The following is a 27,906-nucleotide window of genomic DNA, read 5'->3' as shown; positions in this document are numbered from 1 at the left end:
AATATCTTGGCATCCTTCCTAAATAAATAAAATTGAGATTAATATCCTTTTAGATTTGTTTCAAAAAAAACATGAAGGGGGCAAAAGACCACACGTCTTCAAATTGCAAATTACACTTTGTAAGCATTTAGTTAGCAAGAAATCTTTAAGTCTCCAGATACTTCAAAAATAAATAATTGACCCTTTACCGAGTGGAATTAGATGGCTTGTTATATACACTCATAATGAAAACTAATTTTTGTAAAATGTCAAAGGAAATATCTAAAGGATACACACTTAATATTTAGTTCAAGTAGAATTTTACAGCAGTGCACAAACAAGGACAGTGCAGAGGAGTGATACTGATGGATTCTCCAGGAAAGAAACCATGAAACAGCATTTACAGCTGCACTGACAAAGCAGTTGCAGAGACAAGTGACATGTACACAACTGTTCTAAAATGGCATATAATGAAGAAGCAAAATAGAACATTACAAGAAGCATTGCCTCAGACATCAAAACTTACTTATGTGACCACCCAGCAAGAACACTGCTCTACTTCAAAACAGAAACCCCACAAAAGGACATAAATAAAAAGCAGTACAATAACCATTCTAGAAATGATGTGTGCTGTGAACAGCAGGCTGTATGAGCCCAGAACCGTCAGTTCAAACATGATAAATGCACTCTCTTACATTCAAACAAACATTGCAAAATATCACACTCAGCCAAAAATAGTTTTGTATCAGCTGTGACACAGTAGAGTACATTTTGGTAGGAAAAAGCAACTATGACAGTTGTTTGGAAAGTCATTCCCCATTCTGTTTACAAGCTATTCACCTGAAAAAGCATGCCTTAATTCACTTGCATTTTTTCCAGCTCTGGAGCTGGGCAGCATAACTGCACAGATAACCACAGAACCTGCACAGCACTGCCTGATCTCCATTTCCACAAACACAGCTCTCTCATCAGCGTGTACTTTAGCACTTCCTGTGGGCTGATGAAAACCTTGTAGCTCAAGCAATGTCTTTTTTGCCCCCCTCCACACTTCAACACTCAAAATAACACAGGGTTTTCAGTCATAATATGGTTCTGTATAGCTGCAAAGCTGAATATTTGGTGTACTATAACCTTTAGGAAAGACCATGGATAGCCCATTTTAAGGGAAGGTATTTTTATCATACAACTGGCTTCACTGGAGGAGAGTGTTTTTAAATATCTCAGTGAAACACGTAGGCACACTTTGCAGATGCGTCACTTAGGAAACAGATGTGTTGTTTCACTGTTTCACAGTCAAAAGCTGTATTTTTCCACCCCAGGAAATACAGGGCTGTAATATTAATTAATGAAATACTGACATGCATTGAATGGAAGCAGATCTAAACCCTTAAATTAAGGTGAAACAGGGCAGTCCTCATGAATCTGAAAGTTGCACTGAGGAACTACTGTTCTTTACTTCAGAAGAGAACCAATTCAGATACCTTATTGGAACCAAATTCAGCCCTGTCTTTAACTCATACTTGTTTCCAAAGCCTAAATCACTGTTACAAACTAAATCTGTGCCTTAAGATGTCAGCATACCCCACCTTCTGCTTATCTTAGCGGGATGCAGATGACTATACTTGGCAAAAACTAGGAAGGTCGACTGGGGCAGGGGAAGCTGCCTGGGCGAACCCAGGAAAATCTGTGCACTCTTCACATATTAGTGAATTTTTCTGTCACTTTTTGGAAATATAAATAAAAGGAAAAGGGGAAGTGATGATTTCCTTACCATGGATAAAGAGAAAGCACAAACAATAACAGACCTTCCTATAGAAGACCTTCCTGTCTCAGATGGACATTGCTGAAGGTGAAAGAGAAGATCCCAAGACCCAGTAAAACAACAGACCACAATGTGCTCATGTTATACTTGATATAAACAGCAAAGAGACATCACATTTCCACACAAAACTCCTTGGAGCTGAAAGGATTACTCTCTAGTACGCAAACCCAGCAATTTTCTAGGATAGCTCCTCAACACAAGTACCCTATAACACCAGAAATTATTTGCTAGTGTAGCTTTTGCGCAAGGGACAGCCAAAGCTAGCAAAGAACTGTACCCCAGGACTTGTACCCTATAGCAGAAATTAAATGACCCCTGCCATAATTTTTGGCTTAGATCAAAGCTGTGAAAAGGCTCTAAACAGTGGCTTCTGTAATTACCAATTCTTTCTGCAGTCATTATCCCCTCACTGTCATAGCCCTGCTGACAAAAAGTGGGTCAAATCATCATGCAACATTCCTCAACCCTCAAAATACATTAAAGGGTAGTTCAGTATTTGGGGAAAACACTATCAATGTAAAAACTGCTAAGGAAGATAGCCTTACAACTTAAAAGCAACATTTTCAGCTGTGATAGTCATCAGATTATGCCCCATTTCATTAGTTTCATTTCTGGAACTGATACAAAATGTACAGACCTCTGCAAAATACAATTCATTAAATGCAGAAAGAAAACAACCAGAGGCATATTTAACTTCAACTATTTTTCTTTACAGTAAGTTAAATAAGTAATTATTCATTTAGAAACAATAAAAGGCCTGTTCAAGTGTTTCAAAATCAATGCTATACTGTAAAAGTACAAAAGAGCACGTGACTATTTCATATTTAAGATTAAATAAGATTAATTCAGATTTTAAAGCAAACTGAGTGCAGCTTCTGAAGAACTATTAGGAGAGTTTAAATTGTTTGCTTGTGTTAAAGTTGGAGAGAAGGTTACTCAATACTTCGTTGCATTAACACGGTCACTAAAAAAGAAACTCTTGAATTCTATTTAAACAGATTTTCAGCTCAGTGAATCTGAGCTAAACTTTAGCCAGGAATTCTCATGTTTCTAGGCAATTTAATTTTCTGGTCCTGAAATGGTAATTACTGCAACAAGATCAGAATACCTCTACTTATAATTTAGTAATCTAGACAACATGAGCTTCTAAGTTAGTAGAATTAAATATTCCCTAAAAACATGTAATTATTTTTTGTAATACATATAATGAACTGGCTCCTTACCATGTACTAAACTCATTGGTCTAAGCTACCAGGAAGGTCATTCTTAAATATTAGGATCAGAGATCATACTTTATGGCCTTCCCTGTATATGTAATTTGACAAGCAAAGGCAGAAGTGGAAGGGGTTGTTGGTTTTGATTTGTTTGGGGTTTTTTTAAACATACACAGTACAGTTAAACCTACTTTAATCCTAATGCAACTGAAAAACCTACAGTTTTCAGTGTGCAAAACAAGGTGCTGCTTTAAAAGAGGCACATGGGATCCAGGTTAGGCAAGAGAGGAGGTGAAAGCTTTTCTTTGGTTTGCAAAGGTTTCACTAATCTTATTAAGGGTTTAGAAAAGAAAGCACAGCAGAGCAGCCAGTCTTCCTCATGATTTTCAGCGATCTGGATACATGTTACATGAGCTTGTACAGCTCTCAAACAAGTCACTTAAATGTGGAATCCCTAAACGTAACAACGTGAAATGAATGCTTAAATTTGGCCAACTAACCTCAGAAAGAGTGGTCTTTTCTACCCTGCTCCTGCTTTTCAGGAAAAGGAAAGCTTTTTATGCCATTTTAAATTAATGCTTGACCAAAATACAAGTAGGTCAGCCATCTACTCTGCAACCTAAATTGGACTGAAGTTCAAGGAAAGTGGAACAAGAGGCCCCATTAACTGACAGTTCTTGCATCACCATCACCATTGTGCTTCTGCAGTTAATAAAGCTGTGCCACCACTGTGGAGCATTGAAACAGCAGCATGTAACCTGCACATGAGGAACAATCAGAAGACAGAAAAAAGAAAGGTAGATAATCCCAACCAAGCTCAATTTAGTGCTCTCTCAAGAGGAGAGTCTCAAAAACCCTACTGCTGAAAATTCAAGACTAATATCAAATAGGACCAAAGCTGATCACAGTACTGAAAGAAAGTCTTAGTAAAAGCATCAATTACTCAATTGACTTTTTTCATCATATATACTGCTGAGTAACTTCAGCATTTTAAATGTTTACACCATTCTCAAAACCAGAAACAATTCTTGCTAAAGGTACAATAACTTACCTTTTTTCTTTTTGAATTTAACTTAATTCATATGTCAGTGACCTCTACACTCACCAAATAGCAGTATGATAGTTGTTACAGCTGAGAAAAGCAGGCACAAGTAGCTTCAGAATAAAGTGATCAAATTTCTTAAGCTATTTAGTTTACTGCAAATCATTCTACACATGATCATCAAACTGAAAAACTGCATTATGTTAGACTCCAGAAAGCCTGGAGCCATTATATTCAATGCAATATCATCTTTTAAATGAAGATATAATTCAACAGAATTCATTTTTGCATGATGCATAGTAACATGAAGTAATCTGAATAAAGTTAGTATCATGGAATAAAATCATTCTGGAATTACAACATCGAACTTGCACACACTCAAAAGGAACAGCTTGAGCTGGATTTCTAACATGTACTTTGTGCATAAACCACATATATAATGGTCTATTTGCACACAAACATATAAACCCAGCCACTAGAGTTATAGCCTAGAGCAATGGTTAACACACTGAGATTTTCAGCCATTTTATAAAAAGCACTACCAGCACTACCACCTCCAAGGGATTTTACAACCTAGCAAGTGATCTTGTGCTTCTGAGTCCAGCTTGAATGTCTCACTAGATTCCATCCCACATTTGTCTCCCAAGGTTTGTGTCTGAGCTGACAGCTGGGATATCCCCACTCTCCTGTCCAAGGCCAGGGCAGGGTGACAACGAACACAGACAGAACTGTACCACGACACTGCAGGCAAGGCTCTGTGTCCCTGCTCTCAGGATCATCTCAGCCAGTGCTCTAGAATAGTTTGTGGTTACTGAAATGAGTCACCTCTCTACATATGACTGCCATTATAAAGCCGTATCTCCATATGGCTCACGAGTTAAGAGGCTGAGCAGCAAAGGAATCAAAAAAAGGATTAAATGGCTCAACAGCTGAAACAGCTGCATGATGAAAGCTTCAATTATGCAAAAATAACTTCAAAGTTTAACTGAAAATAAGATTTCTATTTCCCCAAGAGTAAGAAAACCAAGTGATGTGCTTACTCAATGAATAATAAATTTCACATTTAACTGTCTTTATCATATGGTGGAATAAAATAGATATATAAGATTTTGAATAGATATATAGAAATAGATATATAAGAAATACTGCAGAAAAAACATTAGACAATGAAAAATACATGACAGAAATTGCACATTAAAAGATATTATTTATAATATTTTACAAGCAACACACGATACTTCTCATAATCACACTCTTTAACATCACAGTTCAAGCCAAGAGCATTTCAGGAGAGAACACCTGTGAAACTTAAGTACAGACATTTTTCCCTTCTGGTTCTGGAGGCTTAAAGCCTTAATATAAACACTATTGGAAAAATTAGGCCCACCTCTAGAAAGTCTCCTGAACCCACAAAGCTAATGTCAACTCCAGTAATAAAGAGTACCCACGGTAACTCCTCAGTCATTTTAAGTTTTCTGGAGAAGGCCAGGAGTTTCTCTAACCCAGGAAGAGAATCCCTTCAGCAACTCCAGCCTCAAGCTCAGTAACATTTGCTTCTAATAAAAGCAGCTCAACAGCTGAACAGTCAGGGTCACAAGGAACCTTCACACAATCACATCAGGTCTCAGACCACAGCTGTTTAAAAGTTGTTTTGTCCTTACTCCTGAAGCTTAAGGGTACAGAGCACATGAAAGAACAATTTTCAAAAATATTTTTAAATATACTTTGGAGTATTTACTAAGGTTATCTCAGAACAGGCAAAGTCGTGTTTAAGACATATGTGCAATTTAAAAGGAGAACACTAAAAGCACAAAGAGATGGTGAGTCCAGCTGTATGGATTTTCTTGTCATTAAGTATTATTAACCTGTGGCACAAGTATCTGAAGGGTACACACACAAATACTCTATAGCAGTTTCTTTCTTTCCTTTTGTGTTTAACTTGAAATTCAGTTTATACTGAAAAAAACTTATGCAACTGTCCACATCTGAAAGATAAAATAGCTGCTTCACTGATGCAAAATATCTAGTTGATGCATCAGTCACCCAAAATTATGAAAACAGATAATACACTTAAAAAACAGTTCTAATTTACCACATCTAAAAAATAGCATTAGTAAAGAATGTGCTATATAGAGTATTCAACAGCTGAATAACCTTGATTCATTAGACAACACACATTTATTCTCTACCTTGTTATTTATGAAACTGAAAATGCAATGTCCAACTCTTGGCACTTTATTATCTACTTTGTCATACTATCTTAAAAAGCCTGTAGCCAGAATTCCAGCTGAAAACACCAATTTTAAACCAAAGAAGGCTAATGTTTACTGATCCTGTCATGGACCAGTGACACTTTAGCATTGGAAATTCTGCTCATTTGAGTCTGACAATTGATGATCTAGTTAACTGTGACAGAGGACAGTCTACCAGAATTTGTTTTCATCAGGAAAAAAAAATGCATTACTTTTCAGTTCCACAGAAGATAAAAGTTAGATCTGTTTGTATTTTTTATGCCAGATTTTAACTGGGAAAAGATTAGGGTTATAGTGAGGGTCACAGGATCCTAAAAACAAGTCCTGGGAGCAGATGAGGCTGGATTACACAGTATCTCTTCAAAGAGTTATCAACAGCCACACTTTCCTACAGTAATCAGATCCCATAAGAAATACTTCAGCTGAGTATTTGTCGAGTTACAAGGATCACAGAACCATGCAACAGCCTGACCTCTTTAATCCAGTCTTTGACGGCAAAGGGAGCCTTGCTGAGATTACCTAGCACCCTGTCCAGTCACAAAGTCTTCCGTGATGGGCACTCTACAATCAATTATCTACCAATTCACAAGACATCATGCAACTTCTGAAAGACAAAAACAAGAGTGCCATTCTCATGGCCAGTTACATTTCATTGGCTTCTCTACCTTCTGCACACACACAATTGTAGTCCACTTTTCTTTTTTTCTTATGCTGAAGTACAAGGCTACACAGTTGAATGTTGCAGCCAAAGCCATCCACTAATCCTTTAACTAAGAATTCTAATACCTGAAGAAAAATTTCATGGTATTGGTACAACACAAAGTTTACATTATATTTAATCCATGTAATGACACAGGTTTTTCGCTATGGTCCATTTTGCATGACATAAATTGCAGGTACTCAAGTAACTAAGCTTGAAAAAACATTCATTTGGTACACCCATGTTCAACAATTAGTCTTTGTCCTGGCCATGGTACCTCCTGGTATAATCTGTTCCTTATCATTTCAACATATTTTTATTGTATCATCCACTGGCATGAGATAAAGCTCTAAATCCAAACTACTTCAGACTTGCATTTCTACCACTGGTACCTAAAACTCCTTTCAAAGGAAGGCAGCTATTCTTTCAGAAATATTTGTTTGTCTATTCTTATTGATACACAAACTGAAGAATTTTAATGACACCAAACCAGTCTAGCCAACATTTTGTTAGAACTAGCATCCACCTGCAGTTCAGTTTCAAGAACTTTTTGTAAAAGAAGATATAGTAGCTGCCACACAAATCTTCTGTTGGTCTTCCATCTGAGGCTCTCAATAATGATGCCTGGTACTAACTGGAACAATTTAGAACTGCAGCATGCTATGTAATATCAGAAGAATCCTAAGGTTTTTTTCAAAATTCTCCCTGGATGCTTGTATGAGTATATGTGAACTGTATCCCTGCAATGTTCACCAAAGAAGTTTCTAAAGATAGCCTTTTCAACCTAAAAATAGTGCAGCAATAAAGAAGGCCATTTGAACAGGTTTAGTACTGGCTCACAGCCGTGACTAAGTCCTAGCAAAATTAACATTGAATTTACTTTTACTAACTCCCCAGGGTTCCAATTGACAATCAAAATGCATCACCACTGTCCATTTCCTTGTGTTTGGAAAGGTGAAAGTCAATGGCAGGCAGTGCCAACATAGGTTGAAAAAAGGTCCTCCTAATGTCACTGATACAAAGTAATCGGGACACAATGATATAGAAAGGGTTCTTTTAGCTATGCAAAAAGCTTCTGGCTCAAGGGATCCAATATATCCAAGTAAAAAGCCAGCGCTTTTGCCTCTAAGTTAAAGGCACTGAAAGCTTATCCAAACTTAAAAAACATTTAAACTCACATTTAGAGTCCTCTAGTTGGGACATTTCAACAGTAATATTCCAGAATATATTCAATGATTTCAGGGTTTGGAGGCAAGTCACTACTGTAAGGCTTATTCAGCTTAACACGGATAACCAGTAATTCTGCATGAAGTTCTAAATTGTAGACAAAACCAGAAGAAATCAAGTAACAGATTGCTAAATGAATTTTCAAAAACCTAACTTCTTGCTTGAATATTTAAGTTTCAGCAGGCTAGCTTTAGACAAAACTTGAAGCTGTTGCATTTTCATTTTGACACATATATGCCAAATCCCTGCTTGTACTTGTCTTTCACCTGAGATGATGATTTTTTTTTTCCCTTAGGACAGAAAAAGAAGAGTGAAAGAAGATATAAAAACATCTTTTAAAGCTTATATAGTTGGACTTCCTGCAGCCCTTTCAGTATTCACAGCTACAGAAATTCTAACGTAAAAGCTTAGGTGCAATATGCTATTCTTTGCACATTCCAATAACTCTCATGAGCCGCTTCAGCTGCATAACTGGAGAAAGTAGCTCAAATTTAATTCATTCTGGGAAGCAATGCAGAGATTCCTGGAGGATTGCAACAACAGTTGACAAAGCAATTTAACAAGAGCTGTAAGTTCTACATTGCTTATTTCTCCCCATTTGCAGGGTTGAACACTGCACAAGTTAATTGCTATTGCATTACAAAGAGTGTTTCACAAGATTTTCATAAAAGCTTTTTTTTCTGAAATGAGATTACATAACTTCATTCTCTAACTATTCATTGCAATAAAAAAATGGAAGGGTTTATGTGATACATTTTTCCTTGGCAAATTCAAAATATATTTTGAGAAGCGTGTTTATAAAACCTTCAGCTTTAAAGATCTAATTTGTACAACAGATTTTGATGGTATTTCTCCTACCTAATAAATTGTGTTCCAGTGAGCATGCTAGCTAAATTAGATACTTTACATATCCCTGAAAACTGAAAAAACCAAACACACTATAAACTTCAAACTTGAAATACTAACATCATTCACAACTCAGACAAATCATATCAAAAGATACTATACTGGCACAGCAATATTCACTCAGAGAATGTAGTATTTGATCCATGTGTATGAAATAATCCATACGTGAAATAAATACCGCAAGTGCAAAAAATAAAACCCATAAAGGGTGCCCAATGAAAATACCTTCAGAGGTACTTGAAAACATCGAAACCTGTTCATCTCTGTCCTGCTATGCAATAAGGTGGCATAAAAGCTGCTAAAATTATTACTGTAAAACTAGTAATTTTGTTCACAACACATTAATTACATGCTAAATTTAGCACTACTTTTCCTTAATTACACAAAATGTTTCTGCAATACTTAACAACAAGTAGACACAAAGGTGCTTCCTATCCAGCCTCTTTGGCAAGAAAGGGGAGGAGGGATAAAGGAGAGCTCTCCAATCACAATTTTAGTTTCTGTACAGGACTAGTAAAAAACCCCAGCTGAGTGGATCTCTGTAGAAAGAGAAACAACATCATATTTTATCAGACTGATCAAAGTCTAAAGCAAAGAACCTATAGGTTATCTTGCAGAACCCCAAATAAATTCAGAATCGCTGTATGATACTTGTTTTATCTGTGTTCTTCAGTTACGGAACTGGTTGGCACTGAGCTGACAATGATTAACATTGTACAGCACAGATTTTACTCATGACACCCATACCACTCACAGGATTTACATTCTACCAGAAACTATGATAGTTTATGCTAAACCAAGTACTAAAAATACAGTAACTTGATACAGACTAAACCCACATGTTGCTCTCTGATATAGGGATACAACAAGCCTAAGCAGAAGCAGCTGCTTAATATGCTACTTTGGACAAAGGATTTCTTAGCCAAATTCAAACCAATTTTAAGATCAAATCTCATTTCAAATAAATTTTAAGGTTCACCTACAGATCCTTTAAAACTACATGGATTGTCCTTTAATCTCCTCAAATTTGTGCATATGAACATAAATAATAAATTTGGTCCTAGCTCAATGAACAGACAAGACATTCATGATATCCCAGGCACCTTTCCCAGTGCAGACAACAATTAAACAAAGAAAACCACAAAATGTTCTGCAATACTGTTCTAAGATGTTCTCTGCTAGCCAATCTAAGCACCTGCTAAAAAAAAAAAAAATCTGCTGGAATAGTAGTTTACTGAGAATAGCCAATAAAGCAGATTGGACAGTATTGTAGTACAAAAGTAACAGGAATCCCTCTAAATCTACTTCTCGAATTCTAATAATTCTTAAAAAAACACAAAACCAACCAACCAATCAACCGAAAAAAACCAAACCCAAACAAAAAAAACCAAATGAACAAAAAAACCTCACAAAACCAAGAAGAACAAAGAACAAACACCCAAAAAGCCAAACCCAAAGAGGTTTCAATAAGGTAGGCAAGCAGTTTTTCTATTTCAGTCTAGGAAACTACATCAATGGCATGGGTTTTTTTGTACACCTAGATTTTACCCTGGGAGAAAGAAAAAAAAAAAAAAAAGGAAAGAAGATACTAACATTATAAAAACACACTTGATTCTTTCCACAAAATTGCATCAATTTTGGAAATTAAGTATTGAATTGAAATTTAAAGCTACTTCTTCAAAACTTGGTTTAACAATAATGTGCTAACAGATTAATCTAAATCATCTGCTAGGAGTTTCAAAACAATTATTTAGCATTCACTTTTTTTTTCTACAAATACTGTATTTCATTACATAAGAATAAAATATCAGCTTTAAACCTTAGCAACACCTACATTATTTACAAGTGAATATTTTGAAGGTAAAAAGGCAAGGACTTTTGACTCCTTTCTACTTGGAACTTGTTTAACTTGAAAAAGTATTTCAATTGTCTTCTGGTACTTCCACTCCAAAATATTTAAGCAAAAAAATAAAGAAAACACCAGCAAGTTGACCTTAAAATTTATTAATTTAATATAATTTAATACTTATTTTCTATTCATCCATGCATTTAAAATTGGTAAAAATCAAGAAAAGTTCATCTGCAATTCCCTTAACTGTGGACAGTGTAAGGGTAGAGTCTGAGTGAAGATGTCACATCTTTCTGAGTTGTATTTCAGCAGCTCAGGTAGCACAGCTTCAGCTGCCAGGGCAAACAATGATGCTGCATTTATATCCATTCCATTTTCCTTACTTTATTACACCCGACCATCTTTGGCATACATCTGATTATAAAAGCACTTATACAGAGACTTGTTTACATCCAACATTCACTTTACAGGTCAACTTTATAGAAATTATTCACTGTTCTACATCGCTTAGTACGTAGTCTGATCGCTTTGTTATGGCATAAATTCATTCCACTGACAGTGACTGATCTTGTTTGTGCCGCATGCCCAGTCATCCCTTCTGACCCATTCCTATGCCATTGATTCTGTTGGGGAGGTCAGGTGCTAAGCTTTATCCAGCTGAAAATGACTCTGCAAAAATAAAAGGTTTCTTGCTGAACCAGAGAACCAACCCCAGACACAGCACAGCCAGATAAACACGACCACCACGGAACACATAGCAAGAACAAATGGCTGAGCACCACCAAAAAACCCCTGATTTCCTGTTTTAGTCACAACACAGACTATCACTTGTTTTGAAGTAACTTATCACTGGAGTAGAAGTAGCAACAAGCTTTGGAGCCAGTTTAACAAGCACCAAGATGTTATGCTAACACAAAGAATAGGCAAGTACAAAGACCACACACAAGATACCCTTCAGAAAAAGGCTGACACCCTGAAAGAAAGGCAAAAAGATCTTTTCATTGCTTATGTGTAAGCAGTAGGCATACAAGTAAGAGATTATATTATTGCCTTTGGGAACATAAATCAAGCCCATTTTATAACACTGAAACTTCACTGTACATGTCACACAACGGAAGTGTTTGTACGTGGTTACGTAGGGAGAGAGGATTGCTCAAGAAACGAGTGGTGACACTTCTGCAATAATATTCATTACTCACTTGAAATATTAGCAACTTTAAAGAACATTTAACACTCCACAGACATTCTGCACCACATGAGCACTAAGTGGTATCTACCAGAGGCCACTAATGCACACTAAACAACACAGCACACACAGCTCCTTCTGCAACAAGCTGCTGTGAGAAGGAGAATGCCACATTATTGTGGGGCCCTTTGGTCCCATCCATGTATGTTCCATGTTTCACCTTCCCAACTCCAAAATTTGTATGGGATTCATAGGTGACAATGTCCTAACTCTAACAGCACACTGCATTCACCACAAAGGAACACCATGCATCCATACCTCAAAAGAGAATGGATGACAGAACTAGGAGTGACTACCTGTCCTGAGAAGCTCAGCTTTGGCGATCTGATAAAATATTACTTCAGTATTATTTTAATAGTAATATACCATCCAAGAATAACAGGGAATCACACAAGACTTTTTAATAGCTGTCCCCGAAGCCACATTTGAAGAAAACCACATAACCTACAGAAATCCCTCTAGGTGAAGTGGAAAAGAGGGGATGTGCACAGTAACAAATATAACAAAAGCTAGAAATGACAAAAGATAGCAGAATGAACACAGAAATAGTTGTATTGGTAGACTGCAATCATATTTAAAGCTCCTTTATTATCCTTACTGTAACAACCTTTGCAACAATGCTATTACTCACTGTAATGTAGAACAGAGGCAGAAGATCTATGAATACTGACAAATAATCTTATTTGAGTGATATGATTATTAGTCCTCAAACCAGAAATTAAAAGGACTTAGGAGCCCAAACCAGCTTTTGTTCAAGAATTTTAAAATATCATTTGGGATGCTCTAGCACACTCAGCATGCAGAAAAACCCTAACAATGCCCGGGCATCCCTCCTTCACGCTCCTGAAGGGAGCCTTTCCCCCATCCCTGGAAAATGACCTGAGGTGGTACAGAATAACCTCCAGGTCCTGGCCATGCCCCTCCTGCCAGTTAAATTTTACTGCAAAATTTAATCCTGTCCTGGCCAGAACCAGGACAAGTCAAAAATAGAAGAAGTAAGATTCCATCTGAGCATACCAAGTTGATAATTATTATTACATAGTAAAAAGAAAAATACAATACAACCAAATTCTTAGCATCACCTTCTTTTTATGAGGACACCATCCTGAGTGATGGTGACTATGCTGAGGACTTAAGTCTCAACACAGCGCTGACCTTGCTTTCACAAGGTATTCTGATCAAGATGCAGAATAGCACAAGCTCAGTCTGATGTTAAGTTTATTTTAAGCCCTGAAAAGACAGAGTCAAGAAATATTACAAAACTGGATGTGTTCACCAAGCTACTGCTAAGCTCTTAACCATTATTACTGGTGACCTGGGAACAGATCAGGAATCATGACTGATCTACTGCCCAGACAACCTTTACAAAAGCCTGAGGAAATAGTAAATAAGACCAAAACCAGTGCTAACACAAACCTATCTGGACTGTTTGCTGAAATGAGCATAACCTAAAGATCCTAATTTGCAAATTGCATTGGACTGTACCAAGACAAAGTTTAATTTCCCTATCTCATAAATATGAATATTTTAAGCATCACGTTTGAGGAATTCTGAAATGGAGCAGAATGCTCAGTTGAACGTGCTCAATGAATCACAGGATATAAATAAAGTGCTGTTAGGTAGGCAGCTAGAAGTGTATATTGTCTGACTATACATCAGAGAGATTACCCTGTTAGAGACAGCAGGACTAATTAGCTAACTGGGCACCTAACAGGGTTGTGGTAGACTATACATCCTTTTATTCTAAATAGGAAGTTTTCTTTGTGGCTGTATCAAATTCCAACAGGGATTCGTTCACACAAGTCCTACGGATGGTCTTTTTCAGAAAAGATCACATGATTACAAATGGTTCTTTCCTGGATTAAAATCTATTAATCATCCTTTTGCATTTCTTCTGCATGCTATTAGCACCTGGATAATCAACCTACTTAAAGATTTTAAGAGCCGCAGCAATTAAAATCTCTTTAATCAAATGATAATATCTTGAAATGTCTACAGAATGCTAATGCATGATCCACATACCAAAACTGCCTATTCATTAAAGCCATCTCCAACACATGCTCCTGAGGATACAGCCAAATTTGCACCCCATGGAGGACCCCGCAGTGCAGCCATTAAAGCCCAAGGGAGACTGTGATCCCATGGGAACCCCAGGCTGGAGCAGGCTCCTGGCAGGACCTGTGACCCCATGGAGAGAGGAGCTCAGGCTGGAACAGGTTTGCTGGCAGGACTTGTGATCCTGTGGGGGACCCACACTGGAGCAGGCTGTTCCTGAAGGACTGACCCCCTGGAAAGGACCCACACTGGTGCAGTCTGTGAAGAACTGCAGCCTGAGAGAAGGACTCATGTTGGAGAAGTTTGTGGAGAGTCATCTCCTATGGAAGGCACCCCATGATGGAGCAGATAAAGAGTGTGAAGAGCAAAGAGCAGCTGAGATAAATGTGTGAGGAACTGACTGCAATCCCCATTCCCTGTCACCCAGTGCCACTCAGGCAGAAAAATCAGGAGTGAAGCTGAGCCTGTAAAAAAGGGAAGGATTGGTCAAAAGAGTTTTAAGATTTGTGTTTATTTCTCACTACCCTACTCTGATTTGATTGGCAGTAAGTTAAATTAATTTCCCTGAATTGAGTATGTTTTGCCCATGATCATAACTGGGCTGTGATCTCTCCCTGTTCTTATCTCAACTTGTGAGTCTTTTGTTACAGTTTCTCTGCCCTGTCCAGATGAGGAGAGTGACAGAGTTGCTTGGTGGGCACCTGGCATCCAACCATGGCCATCTCACCATAGGCCATCAATGACACAGTAACAAAATAGAACTTTTTTTCACTTAACTTTCCATTTAGGACTCTGCTTAAGACAGCATGGAAGTGTGCTTTGGGAAGTGGCACTATGAATCAAACATTATTGGTTGATTATACTTTATCCATATGTGCTGGTTGTTACCACTTTCAGTTGCACAAGCTTTCAAAAATGACAAAAACGTCAACTCTCAGAGCCCTAAAATAACAGACAGTGAGATGGCAATACTCCCAGGTGTGGGTGTAATAGTTTCTAAGAATTTAATTGCCCAAAAGAGGAAGAGCTAGCCACTCAATTTATTTCTCTCTGTATCTGAATGACACTACACTGACAGCATTCTTTATATGAAGCTCTCTAACACACAAAAACTAAAGAAAAGTTGTGTAAATGAAATGGTTACCCAGTTTCTCCTGTATAAAACAGCATGTTCACATTTTGGAATGGAACCATAACCTCATTCAACACAGCAAGAATTTAAGAACAATGTCCTTCAGATGAATTCCCTCTAGAGCTTAAAGCAAGCTGTTCAGCAGCTCCTACAAGTTAAGCACAATTCTATGTTGACGAGATATCAGATGACTTTGAGTGGTTAGATTATTACAGGTAAATGAAAAAATTAGAGTTTTGAAGCTTTTATCTCTAACTATTAAGGGACAGACAGAACCTGAAGACTTTGGAAGAAATGTTTTTAAGAATATTATTCAAAGACTGTGGAAGTAAGCATGCCTACAAGTTGATGATGTATGCACGTGGTTCCATTAAATACATAGAGTTCATTTAACAGATCTATACCTGTTTATTACCCATTTATCACTTCTCCCAAAAAGAAAGCAGCATTGTTCCTCTCAGCAGGGAGGTAGGTATCTGTCAAATTGCTAAGAAAGTCTCAATTAAGGGAGAGGATGAGAGACGTAGGGCAAACCAAAACCACGTCCCGTTTGTCCTGTGCTGTGACTCATGGCAGATTATTTATTGAAATCTGTACTTCACATTACCCCTTTAAAAAAGGGCACATTAAGCATATTCACCCTGCACTTTTTATTTAACCTATTAAGTCAGAAATTAGAAAAAACCTCAGCTCATTATATTCTTTGTCATATTATTTTTAAATTAATCAAGTGTGGCTGTGCATCTGCTATTGAAAACAACAACAACAAAAAATCTTATTTCAATATTCAGCTACTATTACTATGCCACGTAAGAAGTTCTGTGCAAGTTGGTTTTGTAACCCAAAACCCTTGCTGTGAGATGCCAGGTACAAAAAACTCTGCTAGTCTTTTCAGAGCCCAGTCAACAACATTTTGTTGCTACAATCACTAGGTAGCAATACATTCACTTGGTATGTGGGAGAGATTAATGCACCATCATACATGAAAGTCAGATTTGAGCCCTATTTGTGCTACTCATGCACAAAGACACAACAAAATAAGGCAGAAAGAATATCACACTTCTGTAACAAGAGACTTCATAATGAACAGTAGAGTAACACCAAGGTCAGCCAGTTTTAGTAGTCACAAACAACTTATTACTTTATATCAAAAGCTAAGAGCTTGCAAGTACATCAGGACATTAATCACAACGGGCATAAGAAGATACTTAGAACATACTTGTGAACTCCTCTGAGTGCACAGTGTCACTTAAAGTCTGAGTGGTGCCCATTTATGTTACAAGTTTATGTCAAAAGATTACATAAAATCCAGCCTTTTTGGTTTCAGTAAAACTCTTTCAAAGAAATGCTTCATAATACCACACAGAGTTCTCATTCTCACCATTTCTGCTGTTATACTGTAGTCTGGCTTGTCGTTCACTGCTCTAGGGTATGTGATAAAAGGCAAAGAAGGTTGTTTAAAAATTTTGGTCTACAGATGCCTTGGAATTAGTTCTTAGAGAAGAGTCCTACACAAGCAAAAAGAGTTAACAATATGCACTAGCCCAAAGCCAAACAGTTCAATATACAGGTTTCCAATACTACCAAAATATTTACAATACCTTGTGTAAGCCAGAACAGTTTTAAAATATTTGCATATTCTAAGAATTTGAAGCAAACCACCTTAGTTAAAGCCCAAGAGACATTTTCTTTTTGCCTTGGAGCTGATTACTGTGCAGTGTTACAATAGCCATGTTAGTTCTACCCCTATTTACTAATTAGGGCTGGGAACTTCCTCAAATATTGACACATCCTGTCCACCAAGATCCACAGGACTCTAAGCAAGTGCACCAGTGGCTCAAGCAGAATCCCTCACACTCCAAGGAGCACTCATCAAGGCAGATTCTAGACCAACATCATTAGAGAAATTTGGATTATTCCCCTCCCCTAAGAAAAGCACCTTAAAGGATAACACATAAAGGAATAACATTCAAGTCTCGTGACAAATTGGATGATGGAGACTGCAAACCAACCCCAGAATACAGCAGCTATTTTACTGTCAACTCCAGGTTATTCTTCTCAGCCCCAGTGAGCCAACCAGCCAGGTAACATTCATACTAAATACAGCATTCTATTCAACCACAGAACACTTAGCTTGGTTTATCTCAGCACAGTTACATCACTGTTTTATTCCCTACTTCTTTCTTTTCATCTCCTGGGAATAAGCCATCATTACATTAAGTCAAAAATCAGTAACTGAGTTTAGTTGAAAAGAACAGTGTCACCTCTTGAAGTTCTGGGGATTATTTCTGGGGGAGCTTGAATTAAATCCCATGTTACAAAGAAGTTGTTCATCTCACAGACTAGTCTTAAATTCAAGCATTAGATACTTCATTCCAGGTCCCAGGCAACAAGAAAGTCATTAAATCCTAGTATTTTTTTTAAAAAGCAGAGATTCCAAGAACCAAAAAAGGCACTCATATATTAATTTATATGGATGTTTAAAAATACATATTAGAAAACAAAACAACAACAACAACAAAAACAACAAGAAAAACCACCACCAACAAAAAACCCCACCTAAACAAAACTCACCTTCAATCTGCATCTACTGTTCTCCTGGTTTATTGTATGACAAGATGCACTTTTTCCAGGAGCTGCTACGCTAAGAAAACCAGGCACCAACTCAGAAACAGAAAGCTACCTTTTAGCTACTTTGTATTACGACACAGATTTGTACAAGCACAGGCAACTTTTGACTGGCAGCACTGCTAAGCATTTCATCCAATTCCTGCAATAAGCACAGCATCTTCTTGGCCTGCATTTATAGGCATTCAACTCACAGTCACCTTCAAGCTCCTTTTAACCACACACAGGGAAGCACAGAGCTGACATATGGACATCTTTAAGCACGTAGCTCACTCAGCTGTAGAGCTGGAAAAGGTGCCCATATGCTCCACAGAGCAGGGGAACAAAACTTCTCATGCCTGACACTAAATCATCCAAACATGTCACCTGGTAAAAATAACAGATTCACTGATTTTCAGACCAACATTCAAGTGGCTCATCAAAAGAAAAGAAAGCAGACATCTACCCACTAGAAAAATATATCATCTAGGCATCTTCTGAAGGCACTGTTTAAAAGCATTCACAGATCACAACGACCTAGACCACAGTCAAAAAGCCATTTTATTATGATGGTATTTCAAAGGCATAAAAAAGAAAAATTTGATCCAGATTTGTAAACACCTTCTCAAAGGGAGTTTGGAGCACTTGACCATAGAACAGCTATGGCAAGGTGGCACCTCCACACCTCTCCTGCTCACCACACTGAAGCTGTGGTGTACCAGAGATCAGGGATCTCTAAAATGATGCTGCACTGTGCTAAACAGACATGCTCCTTATGCTAATATGTGCTCCTGCTTCAGCTGATTCAGTCATAATTGGCAGAATATAACTACTATCTTTGAAGGCAAATTGCAAGTTTGAAAAAATATAATTTCAGGCAGGTACAGGTATAAAACAGCCAGCACATCAGCCCTTGGTAATAATAACTTTAATAGTAAAGAATGCAATTAACAAGTTTTGACCATCTGAAACACAGCTGGCAAACTCTTTTAGTTACTGCTCACCTTTAAGCAGAAATAAAAGTCATAATGTCATGTGTGCCCACCCTGCCCAAGAAAGCAACAAAGTGGTGCTTGTCTCATCGCAGACATATGAGAACGATCCTTTTATTGCACTAAAATCAGAATGAAAACTCCGCTGCTTACATAACGTAGCCTTCACTATGGCTATTGTAATAATGCACTACTCCTGTTTTAACTTTTAAAAGCAGGGGAAAGGTTTTTGGCTTTAAAGAAGAGCTGATCAGATGCTGGCATTAAATCCAAATTAGCAGAAGGTTATCCCTCACCCACTCCCCAATAGCAAGAGAAAGCAGTCTCATGGCAGCCTTTTGAGCAGGAGGTCATAGAGCACAACAGAAACGAAAGTGCATAGCATATCCAAGACTCATTTCTTACCCAAATCTGGGTCAAATGATCAGACTTACACAAACAGGTACAGGAAACGTGAGCAGTGGTGTACTAGTTTTAAATTATCCTAGCTATTCTACGATTTTAATCAAGTAATCCAAGCGTTTAAAACTGAGAGACTGCATTTAGTTTTCAAACTGTTCAGTTTGCAAAGGACAGCGTACGCCACTTGTGTCTTTCTGGCTTCCTTTACTGCTCAGGCAAAAGGATGACGGCTCAGAAGACTGAATCTATCAGCTTCTGAGTCACTCCAAACAGAGACAGCTGAGAAAGACATACAGCAAGCCAGGCAGACACTGTACACATCCTGCTCTTCCCTAACCAGGTAGCCTCAATGCACATAAAGAGATGTCTGTCTCTCACACAGAAGTTTCGGTCTAGGAGATGAGGAGATTCTTTCCACAGGCCAAAAAAGGGAAAGTCAAGACAGAAGGCAGCAACGGCAAGACCAAGAAGCTTGACTGAGCTGGGTCATAACCGGTACTCAGGAGGCCCCGAGCAGTTTAAACCCTCACTCGCCCCCGTAGAAACACCTCCTCCCACCAAACCAGCATCGTTACCTGCCATCATCCCAGGCGCCGGGATTTCAAAGCCGGGAGGAAAAACCCAGCTGCTCAAGTTTAGGAGTCCGTCCTTGCCTTCTTTTCCTCCCCTCTCCAAACCAAAGCGGTCACCACCACCGACCGAGTGGGTCACTAAACTTCCCCGAGCAGGGAGCTCTCCCCTCCTACAGGAACCGAGCCAGTGTCGTCATCCCTCGCAAGCCCCAGCCCTGCCCTTCCCCTGGCGCCGTGCAAGGAGAGCTTCACCTTCCCCGCGCCCGCCGCAGCGGCAGCCCCAGAGCGCCGGCGGGGTGGGCGGCCCGCACCCAGCGGGGTCCCTGAGGGTGTTCCCCCGGCCCGGCCCGGCCCCAGCACGGGCAGCGGCACCGGCCCGGTGCGGCAGCGGCACCAGCGGCTCCCCCCGCCCGGACCCACCGCCCGCCATTGCCCAACGGCTCCGACGGGGATCCCAACCCGGCCTCCAGCTCGAGCCTCTCCCGAAGGCAGGGCCCCGGAGCGCGGCGCAGCCCTCACCTGCGGCGCCGGGACCTGCCTGTCGCCCGTGCCCGGCGGGGGTGGGGGGTGACGAGACGCCGAGAGCGCGGCGGAACCGACCCGACCCCTGCGCTCCGCTCAGCGCCGCCACTGCGGCCACCGCCCCCGCCCGCCCCCTGGCGCCCGCCCAGCCGCCTGCCCATTGGCTGAGAGCGCGGGCAAGCTCCCGCCCCCCACCGCCTATTGGCTCTCCGCGGCTGCCAATCAACGCCGCTTCCTAGTCGGGGGCGGTGAGGGGTGGTGCGCGCGCCCGCGGCCGGAGCGCGCTCCTCGGCGGCCGTCGGGGACAGCTGGAGCCGCGCGGCCCCGCCCCCCCGGCCCGGGGTCACCCCGGGAGCCCCGACCGCCCCCGGCTCGGGCTCAGCTCGGGGGGTTCCGACCACCCCCGGCCTCGGCCCGAGCTCAGCCCGGGGGCTCCGGCCACCGCGTGGGCAGCGGCTGCCCGGCCGCAGCGTGAGCCAGGTATACTGGTGTAGGAAACCGTGACAGGAGCACTGCGGAACGTGGCAGGGCGCGGCGGGTCTAACACGGCGTCCGTGTCCCGTTTCCACTGCGGGGCACCGTGAATAAGCAGATGTTGTTTCCCCGAAGCGAAACGTGAGCAAGTTGGCAGATCCCGGGAAGCGTCGGGGACTTTTCCGCGCCCGGCAGCGGTGCAGGCGCCGAAGCCGCTCCGCACAGCGCGGTGCGCTCCGCCGGCACCGGGAGCGCTCGGGCTGCGCTGCGCTGCGCTGGGCGCGGAGCTGCCCCGGGCACGGGCTCAAGGACAGGGCCACCTCTGACACGGCACTGCTGGTTTGGTTACACCGCTGTCCGCGGAGCTACGCCGTTCTCGCCCAGTACCAGAACTGGTACTCCCGCCTTCGCCTATCTTTCGGATTTATTTGTTTTAGACAGAGGACCATTTCAAGTTCCAAGCAGCAGCCACGACGGTGACCTTCTTTCGTCCCCTCAGCGTTTGCCTTCTCTGCCACTAGTTTCTGCATTTCCCTCCCATCTGCCCTTCTCATCACTGCTGTGCTTCCAGCGCTGTCCCCTGGGACAGCCTGGTTTGAGGACAGCAAGAGCTCTGGATCACTGCGTAGGGCTGCAAAACAGTCCTAAGAGTACTTTCCTCTTGGCCATGTTTCTTATGCAAGTCCGCATACAATCAGATAGACGCCAAGTCTTCCTGTACTCCTTCACTCAGTCTGTGACTCATTAACTTAGATTCACTTAGATTAGTTCAGTAGGATTTTAAGACCATAGCACTGACATAAAATTTATCTTCTGAATGTCCTTGACAAACAGATTTGAACTAACTGCTATTAACAGTACTATGAAATTTGGTCAGGTTGGTAAGGTTCCTGAGATTAAAAGTGATTTCTCCCTTCCCTACTCTCCTTTTCTTCACTCTCCTGTGTTGAAAGTTAACAGTACATGTTTGAGAGGAGAAATCTTGTAATTTGTTTCTTACACTTCTGACCAGTGCTGCACTTTAGTTTTCTACACTCTCTCTCATTAAATGAGAGATCAAGCTTTCTTTACAGAACACTACAAGGGACATATAGAATCATAAATACAGCACTTTCTGTAAGGAATTAAGCTTCCGTTTTGCCTGGAGCATTGTTGAAGCTGGAAATTCTCCGTGCCAGAACACTTAAGACTTTTTTCAATCTAACATCAAAACAGTCATTCATCTCTTTGTTTGGTCAAATAATGCTCAAACTTGTTCAAAGATGGAAGAAACAGAACAGGAATTCAGCATAAATCATAGCACTCCCCGGTAGAACAGAGTTCATACTGCGATGAAAGGGAATTCCAGTTTGGCAGAGGACAGAACCTGCAGCCTGGGCTAGACTGACACACAAAATCCCCAACTATTTCACACAGAGTTCATTGAATACAACCACCTTGTGCCCCAAACCCAGTGCTGATTGCATCTATGCTACTGCCTGTGAAAATCAGGGTCCCACATTCTTATTTTAGGCCAGTTTGGGGACAGTTAATGTAAAAGGAGCAAAAAATGTGTCTTCAAGTCCCGAGTCTGGTGGCACAAACTATCAGTCAGTCTTTTAACAATGAAGAAAATATTCTTCAAATCAGCTATTCCCATGCATTGACTTTGGTAGGCTGATATACTGCTTATACATTATATATATATATATTTATATATATAACATATAATTATATATATTACATTATAATATGTGCATGGAAATGGTATACAATTTATTACTCTATTTACATATATTTTACTTTATTTCCATATATACACTTACTATACTTTATATATATATAAAACCTATCATATACACACACAACACACACATAGAGGTACAATAAATTTAGCCCTTGTGCCATACTATAAAGGCAGTGTGTTATTTTGGGAGTCATCTTCATATGGAATTTGAACTGGTTCCAGCTTCCAAGGGAATGGAGATTGATCAGAAATGAGGAATTTACACAACATTTTTGTACAAACAACTAAACTCAGATTTTAGTACAACTTGAGAAATAACAATTGTGTTTTTCAATGTTTCACTTAAACATCTTTATAATTCACCTAGCATCCTTATAACTGCTATGAAACATATTTACAAATGCTATGAAATGATAATTTTGAAGATAAAAAAAGTAAAGGCAGGACTATTAGTTGGAAAAAAGAAAGTGTACCGAAAGACAATTTTTATGAACGTCTTAATTTAATATTTTGAGGTTTCTCAAGGTACCACTTTAGGGAATAGTATTTTCAAGCTGCTGAATATTCTTTTCTGCTTGCAAGATGTTTTCTATCTTTTTGACACTTAAGATGAAAAATGCCTGGACACCTTTGGAAGCCAGTAAGACAATAACAGAATTTTAAAAATACATTTTTAACTGTCACGTTTTTACCCCATTCCAAGTGTAGCATTTGAAACTATTTGGAAGCAACATTATTATTGTCACCTTAGTGTACTTTTGGAATCAACACTATTGCTCTTCCCGTGAAGAAAGCAGAATTTGTCTGCACTGGGGTTAATACACATACAGGTATAGTAATTTGACTTCATTACTTCCAGTAACACAGTTTAATGTATGTATAAATATATACAGGGTTTGAGGCTACATGCACTGCATAAATACATACATATATGCACTCGAAAAACTGCTTGGGGAAATATACCTCAGTGGATAATAAAGTACTATTTCTTTCAATTTATAAAATGTAAATTAGCTTTATGTATATTCAAAGATTAAGTTCTTCTTGTAGTGAATTAAAAGAGATTAGTGGTCTAATTATAGCTATCATCAGTGATGCAAGATCCCAGCATGATGGCACTATTATGATGGCATAAATAATTTACTTATGTAGAGAATCAAGCTTTACCATATTAACAATTTTGATTTTAGTATTTTGATTTTTTTTCCTAAAAAGCAGTTGTTCTCTGCACATTTTCAGTTATATTAAAAATGTGACATCCAGTGAAAGATTACCTTAATCTTTTTCCTTAGAAGAACAGCTGACAGTCTATCCAGCCCCACTGGTGAGCATTAGATTCAGACTGTTAGGAACAGGACAGGAAGTTTGTGGAGAAAAAAACAAAATCCTCTCATTTTAGATAAATATCCCACGGTTATTTTTACTTTTAACACAATCTATTTTAAAATATGCTTCTTGTTTCTTCTGCTGTCCTCAGAAATTCCATGTGTCCTTTTAGGCACTAGTACTTTCTCTGTAAAGAAATTCTGTCTCGTGTCTTCACTCAGAACAAATTTGTGTTTCTTGACTGCTGCCATAACATTTCAGCATTCTCTTCAAACTCCTCTCTTGCTAAGAAACTCCATGTGTTATACATCTTTGTTTACACTTTAAATGTAGATTTAAATCCTGAACCATATTTTGATTGCAAGTGTAATGCTGTTAGTGACTATATATACCAACCAATGGCAAAGAATTTCAGATTATTAAATTTAATTCCACTCAAATCAATCAATTTCACTGTTTCACTGCCCAACTTTCACTGAGAAAGAACCTTTCAAATAAAAGCCATGTTCTTGTCTGAAATATTTTTTGTTGTCTCCTTGTTTTTCACCTTACTGTTTTTAATTACAGTTTCATACTGTCCAAACTTTTCTATTTTACACCAATTGTCTATGACTACTACCTCAGATGTGAATGACTTGCTTTTAATAGGTATTAAATTGGAGAATAATGAAGGCACAGAAGACTTTCTGTCAATAATAAAGGTATCTATGTCATCATCATAACTGGGAAAGTTCAAGTATGGAGAGCTTGCCTAGGCTTTGATGGCAACTTAAAAAAGCTGGAAAAACATACAGTCGAGCACACACAACTTCCTACAATTCAGTACAGAACAACCAATTTTCCCAAGATACTAATTCATGTTCCTATTTCCTCTTAATAATCAAATTTTTAACAAAATCATGGCTAAAGTCAGCTTTTCCCAGCTATCCACGTTTGCTTTCTGCAGAGATGATAGGAATAAAGTTTGTTTGTTTGTTTGTTTGTTTGTTTAAGAAGCCCTAGAGGTAAGCATAAGTGGATACCTCTGTACCACAGGGCACAGATCCCTTCCCACCGACCCAAAAGCAGGAGTGAACTCTTGTCATAAAGCAGGCATGCAATGTCAGCTCCCTTCTGTAATTTCCATCCAAGTCAACTGAACAGCAACTACTTGAGAAACAGCACCAGTTTATAGTGACACAGTAAAGCCCTTCCTTTACCACAGAGATAAATGAGCTCTGCCTGACATGTTCTGCTGATGAAATGCAGAGCTGTATATCTTCTGTGAAATGTCTATTGTTTTGTTGAGTTTATAGCAGGAAGTGAATCAGGAGACAGGGACATTTTAGGCAGAAGTCCTATTGTAAAGCCAACAGTAATGAAGTAGCTTTAGGAATAATACTGTTTCTTTTATACTAATGAAGTTCCTCAAGCCATGTACAGAAGCTATTCTCTGGGAATCGTATTAATTCCTTCCATGTCAAAGAATTATTAGGGAGAAAGGTTAGTGCCCAGGAAGCAAGCCCCACTATTCAACTCTAACAATAAACTCCTTCTACACTGATCCCATTATAACAATTCCTGTAGCTGTTTAGAGCTTGTCCATTTAATTCTTCATACAATACTGTCCTTATGCCAGGGAGCACTGGAGCATACGAAGAACAGTATTTTAGAATTGAGACACACATTTTTATCAGCTCTGCCTGGCAAGTTATTATACTAGCCAAAGTCAGAACTTTTGAGAACTGTTATTTCTGATTTATTTTGCTCCCCTGAAAGCCAAAACAGTTTCTTTGTTAGATTTGGAGGATGATTGGCCCAAGGCCACAGTTACTCAGAACTAAGAGCTCGTCTGCTCGCAGTCAGATTTAAGCTCTCTCAATCGGAGGTAAAACAGGCTTTTAACCTTTTGGAGAATTAGACTCCAGCAAAAAGAGATATCTTACCTCTGAATGAGAGCATCCACATGAGGTTTGTCACCTTCTGTTACACGTCAGCATCGCTCCTGTAGTCAATTCCCCTTAGCTCCTGCGGCAGACACCTGCCTCAAGTGGGCTACACATCTCCCTCATCACCTCCGTTCCAGCTGATAGCAGGGCATGCCCCAGGCTCCCACCAGCCTGGGCACCACTTGGTACCATTAGTTCTGTCCTACTACAGCAAGAGATTTAGTTAAAGATGCAGAAGTGAAAAGTTGAAAATTTTATCTCTGAGTAAGCAATTTCCAGTTTCTCTTCCTCCTAACTCAGTTTTCACCTTTACCTTTCACAACCAGGTACAAACCAGCATCTCACTGCATGATATCCACATACCACCCTCTTCCTCCTCCCACAGAACTATTAGCTATGACTGCTTTAGTTTCCTTGGCACCCACCAAGTCTGCAGAAAAGCTGCTTTATGCACACTCATTCCAGCTAACACAAACTCTCCTTACTCAAAATTCCTTCACAAAATTTTTCAACAAGTCTTAAAAACAGACATTACGTAGCAACAGAGCTTCCTAATTTTGAGTTTCTCAAGAACATTTCACTGACATACACGAGGCCTCAAGTTCTGCATAGAAAAGGAAGAATTGCTGCTCATTACAGATTTTTTTTCCTGGGGTTTGTGTTGTGGTTTTAAGCCCAGCTGGAAATGAAAACACCACCCAGCCGCTCACTTAGCTCCCTCTCTTCCCCTCCCCACACTGGGTGGAACGGGGAGGAGGATTGAAGAAGAACTTCAATGTATGTTGAGATAAGAATAGTGTAATAATTGGAAGTAAAATAAAATGAAATAATAATGGTTGGTAATAATAATAATAATAATAATAATAATAATAACAACAGGGGAAAAATCACAAGTGATGCACAATACAACTGCTCACCACCTGCAGACTCCCCTTCCCAAACCTAAATCAGCCCTGCTGAGTAACTCCCCCAGTTTATCGACTGGCCATGACATTCCATGGTGTGGAATAGCCTGGCCAGTTCAGGTCACCTGTCCCAGCTGTGCTCCTTCTCTGTTCCTTTTGTGCACCTCCTCACTGGCAGAGCATGAGCCAAGACAAAAAAATAGTCCTGGACTTAGGATAAACAGCGTGTTATCAACACTATTCTCCTTCCAAATCCAAAACACAGCACTGCAACAGCTACTGAGAAGAAATTAACTCCATCCCAGTTGAAACCAGGACAGTTTAGTACTGATAATCAGAAAACCAATCTTAGTATATTAGAATTCCATGTTACTTCAGTTTTGTTCCTTAAAACTCCCTTTACATATATAGGTTTTTCATATATTAGAAGTGAAAATATAATTAAGCCTTCAAACTTCACCCTCTGCAAAAAGCCTGTCAAGAAAAGGAAATGAGGAGAAAGCAGTCTGATGTATATAACCACTAGACTATTATTTTAAAAAGAAAATAGAATGAGATCAGGAAGAGAAGAGTCACTGCATTTGCAGTGTCTTTGAATTCTTGCTCTTTAAAGAGAATAATGCATGACTAAATTCATGTTTGGATCAGCAAGATAAATTACTAGTAATGCATTGGTTGGAGATATAACTGTAAAATGTGAGATCAACATTTGAAACCTTCATTCTAGCTCTGAGATTATGTACTACATAGTCCAAGATTCCTGTCAGGGTTTTTTTTCCCTTTTTTCCCTAGTTAATAATATTTTAATGCTTTTATTTTGAGGTAGTAATGATAATTTACTAGATATTTCACGAAAGTATTTCATCCTCAAGGGTTTGAAATATGCTTTCTCAATATTACACTGGGCCAGAGAGAAGGATTTGCATGTTTAGAATTGATAGGTCTGTCTGCTACAAAAACATTTTCCATATAAAATACTTCTTTACAAGTACTATATTTTATTTAATGTATCTGCTATACACTGGGAC

General features: G+C 39.4%; 1 protein-coding gene across 2 annotated transcripts in view; it reads right to left on the bottom strand.

The window, feature by feature from the left end:
- Positions 1–20,653, bottom strand: part of PACSIN2 (protein kinase C and casein kinase substrate in neurons 2) — a 54,030-nt gene extending 33,377 nt beyond the window's left edge. The window contains exon 1 of one of the 2 annotated variants that reach the window (XM_082280251.1): positions 20,517–20,653. The gene's annotated coding sequence lies outside the window, so the exon portion shown is untranslated. Of the gene's footprint in view, positions 1–20,000; positions 20,020–20,516 lie in introns of those variants that run through there. The other variant, XM_082280255.1, reaches the window with a different exon arrangement.
- Between the last annotated feature and the right edge of the window lie 7,253 nt (positions 20,654–27,906).

This window comes from Coloeus monedula, assembly GCF_965178545.1.
Source record: "Coloeus monedula genome assembly, chromosome: 4".
Taxonomy (NCBI): Eukaryota; Metazoa; Chordata; class Aves; order Passeriformes; family Corvidae; genus Coloeus; species Coloeus monedula.
This window is presented reverse-complemented; position numbering and strand designations above follow the sequence as displayed.